The following is a 14,825-nucleotide window of genomic DNA, read 5'->3' on the forward strand; positions in this document are numbered from 1 at the left end:
CAGCAATATATATGTGTGTATGTGTTTCTGTGTGTGTGTGTGTGCGTGTGTGTGTGTGTGTGTGTGTTTGCGCGTGTGCGTGTAACATTTTTATTGCGTAAATAAAATATCAAAGAATGACATCTTTGAGTTTATCTAATACAGGGTTTTCAACCATTTGTCATCTATGAACCCTTTTGATTACTATTTTATTCTGTTGGAACCCCATAACCATTTGATGTTTAGAAACTAGTTTTATAGATGCTTCTTTCAGAATTCCTATTTTGCTTTTTACACATTAACTTGCGTTGGCTGAACTTTGAAAAATGTTAGTGAATGAAATTTAGCTGTTTCTTGCTATACATACCAATATATAAATCTCTAACGCAAAATGTTTTACTGGGTCCTTAAAACACTGTTATGGATCCTCAATTTACTGTTTTGTTGCGTAGACTCATCAAAATCTTATTTGGACCTTAAGGGCCATATGCACACCGGTTGAGAACCCCTGGTCTAATAAAATTAATACTGAATGCCCATGAGATGAATTTTGTGGGGTTCTTTTTCCTTCAACACTTCTATGACTATGTGTTTTTGTACACACACAAACGCGCCAGCACAGACTTAAAAAAGGCATGTATAAATCAATGGCATTTGTTCATTGTAAGCAATATATAACGGACATTATTGTGACGAATCTTATCATTACTCATTTCCGTTTTGAATATTGTCATATTGTTACATGGCACTTCATTCCCTAAAAAGCAAAGCCGAAAATTAAAATGGAGAATTATTCCATTGATAAGTAATATTTATATTAATGATGTATATCAATTTGACGATGGAATGTATCTGTTTACTTTGTGTCACGTAGTACAGATTAAGTTGATTGTGTTAATCATTCATATATTGAAAACTGTATATGTGTAAATTTGTCTATGTACGTTATTTCTTTCGTTTGTTCTAGACTGACAGAAATGTGAAATAGATAGTTTGCAGAGAGTATAAAATATTAGAGAAATATCGATCTTAGCATAGATGAAAGAGTATAAATGAATGGATTGAAATGAATATATATATTAATAAATAAGTAGTCGCAGAAATATAGATTATGATATGTTGGAAATGAAAAATAGAAACAATAATATAGACTATGATATTAGCTACAATATTTTGGGGAACTCAATGATCCAGAAAGATACTGGAACTAGAGGTACAAATGTACACACTGTTATGGTTTATACTGAAAATATGGTGTGAGGCAAGTGCGGGACCCCGATGCAGACAAAAAGTTGTGTCCATAACAATTTCAACGCCAATCGACTGTGTAGCCTTTATTTGCAAATTGTCAAACATATTTGCATATGTTGCAGATGACCATCCCAGATGTGAAAGAAATACTTCAATTTGGGTTCATCTTACATTTATAGGCTGTCAATAGCTGTTTGTCGAGGATTGATGGCAGATGGGCTGATGGACTAATGCACCTACCTACCTGAAAAGTAAAAGACTATATTTACATGTACATACATTTATAAACGCATGTATGTATTTATATATGACTCGTATATGTTTTATATACAACAGTCATTGAACTGTGGCCTAACTAACTCATCATTTGGAGAATTTAGTTGATGAAATCAAAAATAGTACTTAATTCAAATGTTCTTATTCCATTATGTGTTCGTGCAGAATACTCAAACTTACTGGCTCGTAATATGTGGACAAACGAAAATCAACTGCTAAGTACTGAAAGACAACCTTATACATGCGCACAGTATGTACGCACATATATATATATATTTGTTTCTGTGCGCGCATGTGTGGGTGTGCGCGTGGGTGGGTGTGCGCGTGTGGGTGTGAGTGTAATGCATATATATGCGGGGTAGAGTATGTGCGTAGATATGTGCATATCTGTATGTTTGCGTGTATGTGTGCATATTTCTGGGTAAATGCTGCCAGTGAGATATCTCAATGGGCAGTGATCCCGTCTTAATCCACTGCTTGTGTTACTAGCATGCGATTTCCAAATGATGGTGTTGTTGATGCTGTAGAATTCACAATAATGGGAGTCGCGCCGTTGGTGGCGGATGGTGGTGAATGCCGCGGTAGTAGCTTGGTCTTGGTATGGTGGTATTTGTTGATGGCGTTCTTTACACTGATGTGGTCGGCGATGATATTAAATGTCGTGGCTGTTTATACGAGCTACCGGTCCAACGTTGGTACATTAATATAGTTTTCGGTTTGAAATGGCTGCAAATATTTCAATTTTCCAGAATTATTTTTTTCTTTTGTTCAAAGTTATCGAGGTTTCTAAAATTTGATCATTTTCACCTAGTCAGGAAACATGATCTGGAAGCTGTCATTTTTTGTGTGACAGCACATTTTGTCAATACCCTGAAAATATCACTTAAACAATACGCCTTTTGTAGTTTTAAGCATTCCGTATGCATTTCATGCGACCTCTATCATATATGCTAGCTTACCGGAGCTTGCAACCATGATCAAACAGAACGATAAAATTTCCAGATAGGTAAAACAGCAAACACAGTGTCAGCTAGTGGTTTCAATATATTTGTCAACACGTGCTATGTCGCAGACAAAAGAGTTCTCATTTTCAGGTTGTTACTATGGAAACAAACATGAAGTTGTCTGTGGCTTACCATTGGTTAACGTAACCAACAATTTTCAAACTTAAATAGATAACTCTTTATTTATTTATAGCGAAAATGATTTCCTTGGCAATGATTAGCCTATAAAAGTGTATTATTAAACTAAATATGAAATGAGTTCGAACAGAAATTGAAATTGGCAGCCAAGCGGGAAAGATCCAATTCCTTTATATGGTGAATTTCTTCTCCGTGGCTAGTATAGAAGTGTTAACTCTTTGGTGGTGTTGCTGCATTCAATTAAGTGTTTGTTACCAGAATGTTGCATTTGTCAGCGACCTCCATGTCAATGGTTACTAACAAGACATATGCCCCCAACGCCTTCACCGACTACAAGACATATGCCCCCAACGGCATTCACCACCACTACTGCCAAGCCACAGCCAATTTTACAACACCGTCTTCAGATGTCCGTTCAGAGCGTCGAATTGCAACTAGAGATCAACAATGGATATATTTTGTATTCTTAATAAAAAAATCAGTGACGTCATTTAAACCACGCTTCAGAAGCTCTTGTCAACAAAGGGTGGTCCGAACAAAACGTCATGTTAAAAGTGTGGTGGTATTTTGAGTGCGTTGCTGCACGTGGAGTTTATCTCAGGTGATCATGCTCTTAATTATAATTTTTATGCTCAAAACTGCAGCCAGTATAAGGGTATTTGAAGACTCGTTACTCGACATTGGCCAATCGAAAGCAATCACTCCTACAGCATGAAAATGCCGAAGCACACTCTGCCCAATGTGATCGAATGTAAACGTACGAAATTTGAAGGGATGGAGTGCTGCCTTACCCTGCCCGAAGCCCAAGCTTTGTACCATCAGTTTACCACCTTTTCCGAGTCAAGGCTCATTTCTGCGCGGGCTTAGATATAACTACATGGACGAGGTTAAAAATATGTTTGGGGCTCCAAACAAGCATTATCAGTATTTTTAGTTGATTGAAATAAATCGAAAAACTCCAGTTTTTTTTTTTTTCAATCAACCTGGTATGCAGCGACAGGGTAAAAAAAACAGCTTATATAACGAAATCAAATGAGATCGAGAGAATCTCAACATAGGAAACACTTAGTATCGTTTACATGATTTGAACTTACAATCCGATATCTTTAATGAAGATGAAGTCAGCAGGGTAGAGAGTGGCTATATGGAGAATTCAAGTGGGCAGATAGGGAAACAAGGAATCAAATAAGCAGAATAAACCGTAGGTTTTAATACACAAAATATATATGCATGTATACATGTAAAAAGTGAAGGCAAACTTTAAAATACCAGATGATTAACTATCAAGTATGAAAATATATACATTTACTATAGGGCAAACTTCTTCAGATTACATACTCTCAAAGAATAAGAGGCCAGAAGTCGTTCGAAGTTCGACAGGTGAATCTGAGAGCTTGGAGTTGCATGATAATGTTGGCAGATGTAGTTCACTAAGAATTTTCAGCCAGTAATTGAAGCAGACATTAGTAAACTCCAGAGGCTCCTTCATCAGAACGGATAGATAAAATTTTAACTTGGTTAGGTACACAAGTAGATTCTATATATGAAGTCGTGCTGAAAAGTTACTTGCCGTGGATAAAAGAACATGCTGGAGGATCAGTTAATTATGACTTTATTCAACATATTCCACCCTCAAATTCACCCAGCTATTGCAGCTGTTCTTGTCTTTTTAAGCTACGTGCAAGAACTAGAAATGTTAGGCCTCCAGCCAGGCTTTTAACGATACACTTAAAACCAGGGAATTTTCAGTACCATCTCGGATATGTATGTGTGTGTGTGTGTGTGTGTGTGTGTGTGTGTGTGTAATATGTGTACGTATGCATGTGTGTGCGCCTGCGTGGAAGTAACACATGAGTAAGAGTAACACAAGCTAGACAAACTTTAAACTACGGAGGGTTACATGTATTGGTTTAAGACGCAATCGGTATTTCACCGAAATTGCTAACTTCCTATGAAAATATATATTTAATCCGCATAAATATCATTTCAATGAACCATTTCGCAACCCTCTATAAATGCTGGTCGTGGTAGTTCGTTGCATCATTGTGTGAATGGCATGGAGAAATGAATATTGAAATAAGAAGAGTGATAGATCCTACTCTTGACAGAATACATTGCAAAACTAGCAGAAAACTACAAAGTAGTATAACAGACTGAGATTAAATCTGTGGGAGTTACTTCTTATATGACATTATATAAGGATAATATTATCACGTGTTTTTTTTGTTTTTTATCAAAATGAATCATACGAATTTCCGTTCAATAGTCGACTTCCAGTGTATTTGGTAACAATGATGAACATGCATTACAAAATCGAGTGTTGTGGGAAATGCAAAGAAGCCGGTTACTCAGCTGTGAGAAAGAAGAGGCTGAAATGATTTATTGATTGATACTGATGTGAATTGATGAGATGGAATCTTCGAGAGACAGTAAATCTATATCAATAAATTAAGCTAAAAGGGATAGGAAAAGAGACATGACTTTATACGCATATCTCCAGAGTGTTGCAATTGAAGTAGCTGGGTTCATTAAAAACCTTTATGGTATAATGTTTGTTGAAATAATATAGGCAAGTTTTTGATATTGTTTTATTTTTTAAGTCAGTGAGCTGACAGAATGATTAGTACACCTGACGAAATACTTAGTGACATTTCGTTCCAGCTTTGCTTTCTGAGTTCAAATGCCAGCGAGGTCGATTTTGTCTTTCATCATTTCAGGGTCGATAAATTCAGTATCACTCAAACACACGAGTTGATACATCCGACTAGCACCCTCATTCCGAAATTTCTGGACGTGTGCCAATATTTGAAATCATAATTATAACGTTTTTTTTTTTCAAGGCAGCATGACGATAGAATTATTAACATACCAGGCAACATGCTTAATGGTATGTCTTAAATTTGTATGTTCTGAGTTCAAAATTCCATCTAGATCCGTTGCGCATTTTTTTCTTCCGGATTCTATAAAATAAGTATCAGCATAGTGCTGAGGTCGAGGAGAACTACTTCTCCCCTCTTCTCAGAAACAGCTGAACTAGTGTTAAAATTTGAACGGAATATTCTAAATAGTTTTCTTAAGACAGCGAAATCGCAAAATTGTTAGCACGCCTGAGAAAATGCTTAGAGGCATTTCGTTCAAATATGCGAAATTTCAAGCCTTCTGCCTATAGTAGGAAAATAATATAAGCAGCAGCTTTCGTCCTAATTTTGGGACTGCCATGTTGGCTTGGCGATAACTATTAATATAAGCAGTCTTAAACTAAAAATAGTGGCGTTTCTCAGAAACCAGGACGAAAGATTTCATTCCATGTCTGTATGATCAGTTATATTAAAAGAAAGAAGAGAGGGGGATGTCATATGAAAATATGGCTAGCATTTATCTTGCAACGCACTGAAAGGCAGGTTACAGTGGCCGTGCACTCTTTCCTTTTTCTCAATATACGAGATAATATAAACTGCACTAACTTTAAATTTATACAGCCACATATTAAATAACGCGATACGGAATTATTACATTAACATGTAATTTATACAACCACATATTAAATAAGTCAATACTGAATTCTTACATTAACATGGAGTACTACAAATTCTGCCAGTTAGTTCGCCTTTACGTTCTGACATTAAATAACACCGTGATCTATTTTGCCTTTCATCCTCTTAGATGTCGGTAAAATAAGTACCAGTTCAACAATGGGGGTGGTTTAATCGACGTAACCCAGTCCTCCAAATTGCTTGCTTTGTACCAAAATTTGTAATCAATATTAACCTAAAATGTAAGGCTTTGTGCCAAAAATTCAAATCACCAAATTATAAACAAATTATAGAAAAGTGTTCAGAACGATCAAATTCTTGAAAATAAGATTTATAACATCTCTCCCCGAACCCAGATACTGAAGTCGCAATTAATATACTTGATCTGAGAGACAAAGTACTGTAAGTATTTACAATTATATGTATAATGGGAGAAAAGAGTAATCAGTATAATGATCAATTGTGCCCAAGTAATTCAAAATTGTTAGAAATAGAATGAAATATAGTGAAAGGCGTTAGTTTTTACGGAGTTTACACCTATTTTACGATATATCTTCTGCAACGAGTGAAAATGGCTAGATTTTCAAAGCCATACGTATATCAATACTAAATAATTGGTAATTCTAATGTCTATTACAGCAACACAGGGTCTAAAATTGACTTCAGTCGATTAGTGTACTGTCCTAATTATTCTTTATCTTCTTAGATATACTGAAGTATATCTAATCCTCTGATCTAGAAAAATAGACATCGGATAATCTTTTGCACATTATATCATAACAGTGATTAATGTTATCAACAGAAAGTAAACAACCTATCATTTTCATTTGTAAGCGTTAGTCCATGCTGTTACTTGGTCAGAACGTTCATAATATTACTAAGTAGGTTATTAAAATATTGTAACAGGAAAAAGATGAAAAGAGAAACTAATAGGAAACGAACCAGCTATTGGATGTTCACTGTAAGTACTAATACCAAAGATCTGAGAATAAAAGACTCTAATCTTACACAAACAAATTACATCAAAATTATAATGGAGGGTACAAAAAATAAAAAGAAAATCATTAGCTATATTATTGAAAGCGTTTGGTCGAGTTTGAAACTGAGTCAATTTACATTCCTGCAGCAACAGGTTTAGCAGGTGACTCTTACTATGAACGTGTTCGAATAAATATTTACTGTTTGCTTGGTTTTGGTTCAGTTTATGCCATAAATGGAATGTTTCAATGAGAAAATTATTCTTGAATATATATTATATAATTCAATGGCTGGTTTCAATCATTTCGCCACGGCTACGGTGGGATGCCACAGTTTTAGAATGGCGAAAATATGAAAAGTACTTTATTTATGTGTATCTTTCGTTAAAACAATGACATATACACACATAGAGTCACAACCGCACACACCCGCGAAATTACATAAACGTTATATATATATATATATATATATATATATATATATATATATATATATATATATATATACTTGTCAAAGTGTGTATGTGTGCGTTTGTGTGTGTATTTGAGCTTGTGCGAGTTTGAGTATGTGCATATACAGACTTAAAAACACACACAAATATATATATAATATATTGAAAATGAATTTCAATCTTGCTTGCTTGCAATGTTACACAGCTGAACAGCTGCATAATGGGAAAATAACATGAATTAAGGTTCTCCTGAAATTCTTTTATTCTTTTATTTTTATTTGTTTCAGACATTTGTTTGTGGCCATGCTGGAGCACCGCCTTTAGTTGAGCAAATCGACCACAGGGCTTATTATTTGTAAGCCTAGTACTTATTCTCTCGGTTACTCTTGCTGAACTGCGAAGTGACGGGGATTTAAACACACCAACATCGGTTCTCAAGCGATGTTGGGAGACAAACACACACACACACAAACACACACACAAACACACACACACACACATACACCTCACACAGACACATATACATATATACGATGGGCTTCTTTCAGTTTCCGTCTACCAAATCTACTCACACGGCTTTGGTCGCCATACACGCGCACCCATGGCGTTGGGCAACTTTGTATACGATTCTGATGATTCCGGTTACATTACAAATCAGGCTGAAGAGGAATGGACAATCGGTAAGATGTGTTAAATCCGAAACCGGTACCTGTTTAATAATGTTTTTTTTAGGTGATTTTAGATGTCTTGCCCGCTTACGTTTTGGTATGCTGCTATATTTCATGTTGAGAGCAATTAGGTCTTAATAGACACAAGATGTGATCTATTTCTAGCACATCAATTGTCCACGTTAGTGGTCAACGTTATTTTTAAAAATGTACCTTAATCCCCTGAGATTGCAGATATTATTTCTGAATCTCTTTGATTCTTTAGATGTGCTGGCCTCCTGATGATTAATCGATATTAATTAATATATGATTAATTACCATATTTTATAATTATATATATATATATATATATATATATATATATATATATATATATATATATATATATATATATATATATATATATATATATATATATATATACATATATATATATATATATATATATATATATATATATACATATATATATATATATATATATATATATATATATATATATACATGTGTGTATGTGTGAGTTAGGCCTGATTGAAAAACGAAGTACGGAGCTCCTCAACACATTTGGTAGGAGATACATACATTATTAACTAAGAACAGCTTTGTTGAGATCCATGCAACTTGAAATTTCGAAGGCTCGTCATACAATAACCTAAGTTGCATGGAAGTGAATACAACTGTTATTAGAGGATATATATCATTACATTGACATTTGAATACGCCTGTGTGTGTGATTTTTCTGTATACAAGTTTAAGAAGATAGACATTTTGCAAATATATAGACCCGTGTTTCATAACCGTGGTCCACATAGCCGTTATGGGGCCAGAGAAGAGTTTCTTGAAAATTTGTCCGCAATAAATTTCTCATACTTTTACAATTCATTGAATATTTTAAGAATTTTTGTTTTACGCTTCCGAATAGTATTTAATTACAAAAGATATATAATTCTTTAAACGCCGAACAGCTAGTGGGGTTCCATCCAAATAAACTAGGAATCAAAGGGGTCCATAGATTAAAAATAGTTGAGACCAGCACTCTACACAATAGATGCCTTCATTTGGGGACCCGTCCTTGAAACATCTTTTGCATTCGCTCGGCAAACGTTAAACGTCTTCTGTTCTAGGATTTTTTGATATTTGATGACGATAGGTGATGTATATTCATCGTATCAACCAGGAATTTTTGCATGGTCAATTTCAAGAGTCTCTCCCTTTCATCCTGTTACATGTGTGTGCGTAGATATGTGGATGTTCGTGAGCACCTTATAAAAACGTCATGATTTTTTGCCAGGTAAACTGACATCTGGCTGTTCAAAGAGGACTTGTAAAATAAATGCTAGTGATTTATTTCTAAAATGGATAAAATTTGGCATCGTCGTGCAGGTAACAAGATTCCTGCAGGAAACAGGTTTCCTGCAGGAGACAGGTTTAGCCTCCAAGGATATTCATGATGACATAGTAGCTACGTCAGGGTATGAAGTTCCAGTATTATCAACAGTGCAAAAGTGGACAATTGATATTAGAAGGAGGACGGAAAGTTTTGATCAATGTCCAGACTATGAATGTTTTCTTAATGTCACCACATAGGAAAACATTGATCGTTTAAGCGGATGTTGATGTAGGACAGCTGACTGACTAAAAATTAAATATGCAATGTTATTCGCATATTCCATGAGAGAACTTTGAGTATTCTGCACAATGAAAGTCACGTGACGAAGGTTTCTCTTCGGTGACTGCTGCATCTTTTGAAACCTGATCAAAAGTGCACAAGCTGACAACATCGGGGGAATATTTGACATTGTTTGACTCAGTTCCAGCCCGTTTCCTAAACCAGGATGAGTATTGGGTTCATAAATTTGAGCCATTAACAAAGAGGCAACACACGCAGTATAAATAACCCTCCTCGCGTGTTTTAAAGAGAGCCAAGATCAATTCACGTGCAAGGAATGTGATGCCCTCAAATACGTTTTAATGCTGAATGCATGGTGTTAATTTATTATGTTCAAAAGGGCCACAGTCTCGATGAAGAGTACAATGCCTTCTTGTTGAAGTAGTTACGAAATACTATCAAGATCAAGCGTCGAGGAAAACTGACGATAGTGGTCTAGTTTCAACAGCGCAATGTTCCAGCGTACGTGTCATTGGTTTTAACTGGCTTGAACTGGTTGATCCTCTTCCCAATTTTTCTGATTTCGCTTCATTTGGAACTTGTCTCGCAGCATCGTGGACGTCATATCTGCTCTTGATTACGTTTTGCTACTAATATGGTAAAAGCTTCTTCACCAATGGGAAACAAGAACTGAAACTCCGATGTAATAATTTTGCTGGTCTCCTTTTGTCAAATTCCATCAGCGTAACTCGGTCAGCCCACGAACTTTTCAATCGACCCTTGTATCACCCTGAGAGAAAGAGATATAGCTACAATTGTATGGAAGTCAAGATATTCTTAAACGGAAATGCAAGTAATAAATACGTTTTCCATATTTAAAAGAACAATAAGTTATATTATTAATGTGAATAATAACTGCCTAAGAATAGAATTGGGACACACATTAAAGTTTCATAATTTGCACTGAACGAGGTTTTTGTTCGTTTTTTTTTTTTGTTTTTATTTTTATTTTTAAAGAAAACTAACTACTGTGTTGCTTCCTCAAATAAGAGGATTATTGAAATGAACTCGTATTTATCATTTTTGAATGTTTGATTCCAATATAATTCTGTAGAACCATTGTTTTGTAACATAAAACAATTGCGCAAATTGTATAATTTGACCTAGTTAAACGTAAAGAAAAAACCGTACTCCGTATTTCAAAACGGAAACCGATGAGTGGTGCAAAATTACAATACACGCAATCATTTTAATATTTACTAATACATGGGAATTTTCATTAAAGTACTTATATAGAAAACATTTTTTCTGCTCCAAATTATTTCATTCCATTTAGTTGGTACAAGGAATATAGATAGTATGCATGATCAATTGGGTTGTTTATGGAATTACCATGAGAGTCGAGTCGAAAGGTTTCACCCGCATCAATCTTTCGAAATGGATGTTTTACTAACAAGACCACATTCGCCTATAATCTTTACCTTCCTCATAAGAATTCGTTTCTAAAAAATGCTTTGATACTCAACACTGATATATTAACTGGCATTAAATTCAAACAGATGTACGCAGATATGTTACTTTCTGTTGAAGAGCGTAGGCTCGAAACGTAATAGAAACTTTCACCTTTCTGAATGTTAAACTAATACACCTGTTTGTTGTTTATATGTTTATACACCTGTCCTTCGTCTTTTGTTTTTCTGTAAATTTAAGTTATATATACATACATACATACATACATATATACATACATACATATATATATATATATATATATATATATATATATATATATATATATATATATATATATATATATATATATATATAAGTAGCTGTACCCCAAAGACACCGGAATATTTCTGCATATTTACACTTGCATCGCCTTCAAAATATTCTCCATTTGAAGGAATGCATCGGTCCAGACGCATTTTTCATTGTTCTAAGCAATCCTAGAACTCTTGCTATGTGACGCCTTTTAGATGCTCCTTCATTTTTTTCTTCACTTCTTTCCCATCTTCACGTTACATTACACCACCTTTCGTCAACAGTGATGACTTTCAAAGAAAGGCCCCGATCAAATTCCATCTGTTTTGTTAGTTCACAACACTCAATCTGCTGTGACTGATTTCGATATTCTGTGAGCAAGCGAGGCACACATTTTACTGCAGCTCTTTTCATTCGTAATTCCTAGATGGAAATCCGTTGACAGCTGCTCGAGAACGCTCCAATCATACCAACACTTTCGTCAAATGTTCGGTGAAGGTGCTCCAAGAACAGTTCATGAATTTTCACGGTGTACAATTGTAAGTTTTGATTCATTCGGAAGATCGACGAACACACTGAACGAGGTTGGTCTACAAGCGACAAGTGACCATTCCATAGCGTGAAAACCACTCGTAATCATGAGTTTTGCTCATGGCAGCGGCTTTATAAGCTGTTTGAAGCACGGTAACTGTTCCAGCTGGCGTTTTTCTCAGCAGAAAACAGAAATTCAAGGCAGCATGTTGTTCCTTTGTTTCGGCCATCAGAGTAATAGGGGAGAAGCATTGCAAAGCAAAGATGCACCACGTGGCAGAATGAACCCAAAGGAAGACCCCGGTCTGCAGACTGAGACCTGGGTTTAGCATCCAGTGGCTTCTGGTGGCGGAGGACTGCGCTATAATGGGCTTGTGGCACAGAGAATTTTTCCGGCGACTTTGGGTACCTCCTCCGATACACGCACACACACGCACGTGCACATACAGGGTGCGATTAGTTAATTGTCACAATTTTATATTTTATAATTTAAAGTACGAGCATGCTCATTGTATTTGATTTTGTTGACTTCACAGTATAGTAGGTCAGACTAGAGAGTATAGTAGTATATATGTATGTATATATATATATATATATATATATATATATATATATATATATATATACGAGGTCATGAGCGAAAGTAGTGTCAATTCGACCCAAAGTTGTCAGGTAATGCTGAGTAAGTGTTGTGGATACTCCATAGTTAAGCTCCAGGTTCGGGGATTATGCCGATGAGGAGTCCAACGTAGGTCATATATCAGCATGTGTATATATATAATTTCTTTTTTTTCAGAATGAGATAAAAAACTCAGACTGTGAAGATTTTAGAACACTTATAAGTAGAAGATCTTACAGCTGTTTCCAGGATAATTATTATATCCCTTGATTGGAGGCGGTGTGAGAAAAAAACATTTTCTCACACCGTCTCCGATCAAGGGATATAATAGATATCCTGATAACAGGATATTTAGGGATGTTCTAAAATCATCATTATCTTTTTTCTTTTTTGTATACCATACGGAAAAAGAAACTTATATATATATATATATATATATATATATATATATATATATATATATATATATATATATATATATATATATATATATATATATACATATATATATACAAATGAGTAATTAAGATGTACAAATCTCATTTCACCCGGGCCATTCCGAGCGACTCCTTAAATTGATGAATGAAAGCTTTACATCAATATAAAGAAAGCAGTTCTCATCAGATGACCTCATACACCTCAAGCATAATGGACACAATATATACTTAAACATATTCATATCATCCATAGAGTCGAACTGACACATAGACATCTTTGTTAGACATTCATATTTTAGTCACCTCTCCTAGAATCTGCACTACGGAAGTATTTGTTAAGTATCTATATACAAAAGTACATTTCTGAACAAACAAGAGCAGATCTATTCACGAAGTTGTGTCGTGCTATCTGCGTACACTGCATTAATATCGGGAGAAAAAAGGCTATGTTCTTTTGTAGTTTGATGGCTTTATCGAGTTCACATGATGTAACAATGTGAACAATGTTAGATGATGTGAACTCAATAAAGACATTCATACAGTTCACAATGGTACAGAAAATGACAATCAGTTGGCATTCCTGGATGTATTAATAACACGCACCAAGTATGGATTCAAGACATCCCTATACCGCAAGCCGACTTTTACTGGACGATAGCTCAGCTTCAATTCCCACTATCCATACAGTGTAAAGAGAGGGATTACTCAGTGCCTAAAACATCGTGCAAAGTATATAAGTAGCGATCGTGGTACACACCACGAAGAAATGATCTAGCTCAATAACGATCTCTTAACCAACAACTACGCCAAAAGTATACTATCCATTCCAGTTATGAAGAAGAGAGAGGATGAGACCAAAAAACTGTCCACAATCTGTCTACCCTATGTGAAAGGCTTCTCCGAAAAGGTACAAAAGATATGCGGCCCATATGATATCAGAACAGTATTCAAGAGTAATACAACAATTCGCAAATATCTCCTTTGTGTAAAACCACCAGTAGAAGAGAATATAACCAAAGACTGCGTGTACTCCATCCCGTGCAGCTGTGGTTGGTTATACAAAGGCGAAACATGTCGCCCTCTCAAAATAAGGGTAGACGAACATCACAAACCTGTGACACGAGGAGATATTGATAAATCGGGTATAGCTGATCATGTATGGAAAACTGGAGACCACCTCCCCCTGTGGGATGAAGTTGAAATAATAGACAGAGATCACCACTGGTAAATACGAAAACTAAAAGAAGCAGCACATATGCTAAGACACAACAGCCTCCTAAGCAGACCGAGTGCGGATATGAGCAGCATATGAGAACCGGTATTAACAAAGGATAGAAAAATATTAGATTTATAAGCCCTAATTTCACTCAACAATTACCAACATGCATATGGCGTAGCGGTTAAGTGCCCGACCTTCTAAACCCAAAATTCCGAATTCGACTTCAAACAGTGATTTGAACAATAATAATGGTAACAACAACATTTTGAAGTTTTGGGAGCGGCCGTTAGCCTTGTCGTGTTAAAAATTGGCCCTGTTGTCTAGCGGGGTAATTGTGTACGTCATACTATCTACACACTTTAACAGTG

General features: G+C 35.5%; 1 pseudogene; it reads left to right on the forward strand.

The window, feature by feature from the left end:
* Nucleotides 1-1,095: 1,095 nt before the first annotated feature.
* Nucleotides 1,096-14,479, forward strand: LOC149136509 (uncharacterized; annotated as a pseudogene).
* Nucleotides 14,480-14,825: the final 346 nt, after the last annotated feature.

This window comes from Octopus bimaculoides, chromosome 3, assembly GCF_046866305.1.
Source record: "Octopus bimaculoides isolate indiv1 chromosome 3, ASM4686630v1, whole genome shotgun sequence".
NCBI lineage: Eukaryota > Metazoa > Mollusca > Cephalopoda > Octopoda > Octopodidae > Octopus > Octopus bimaculoides.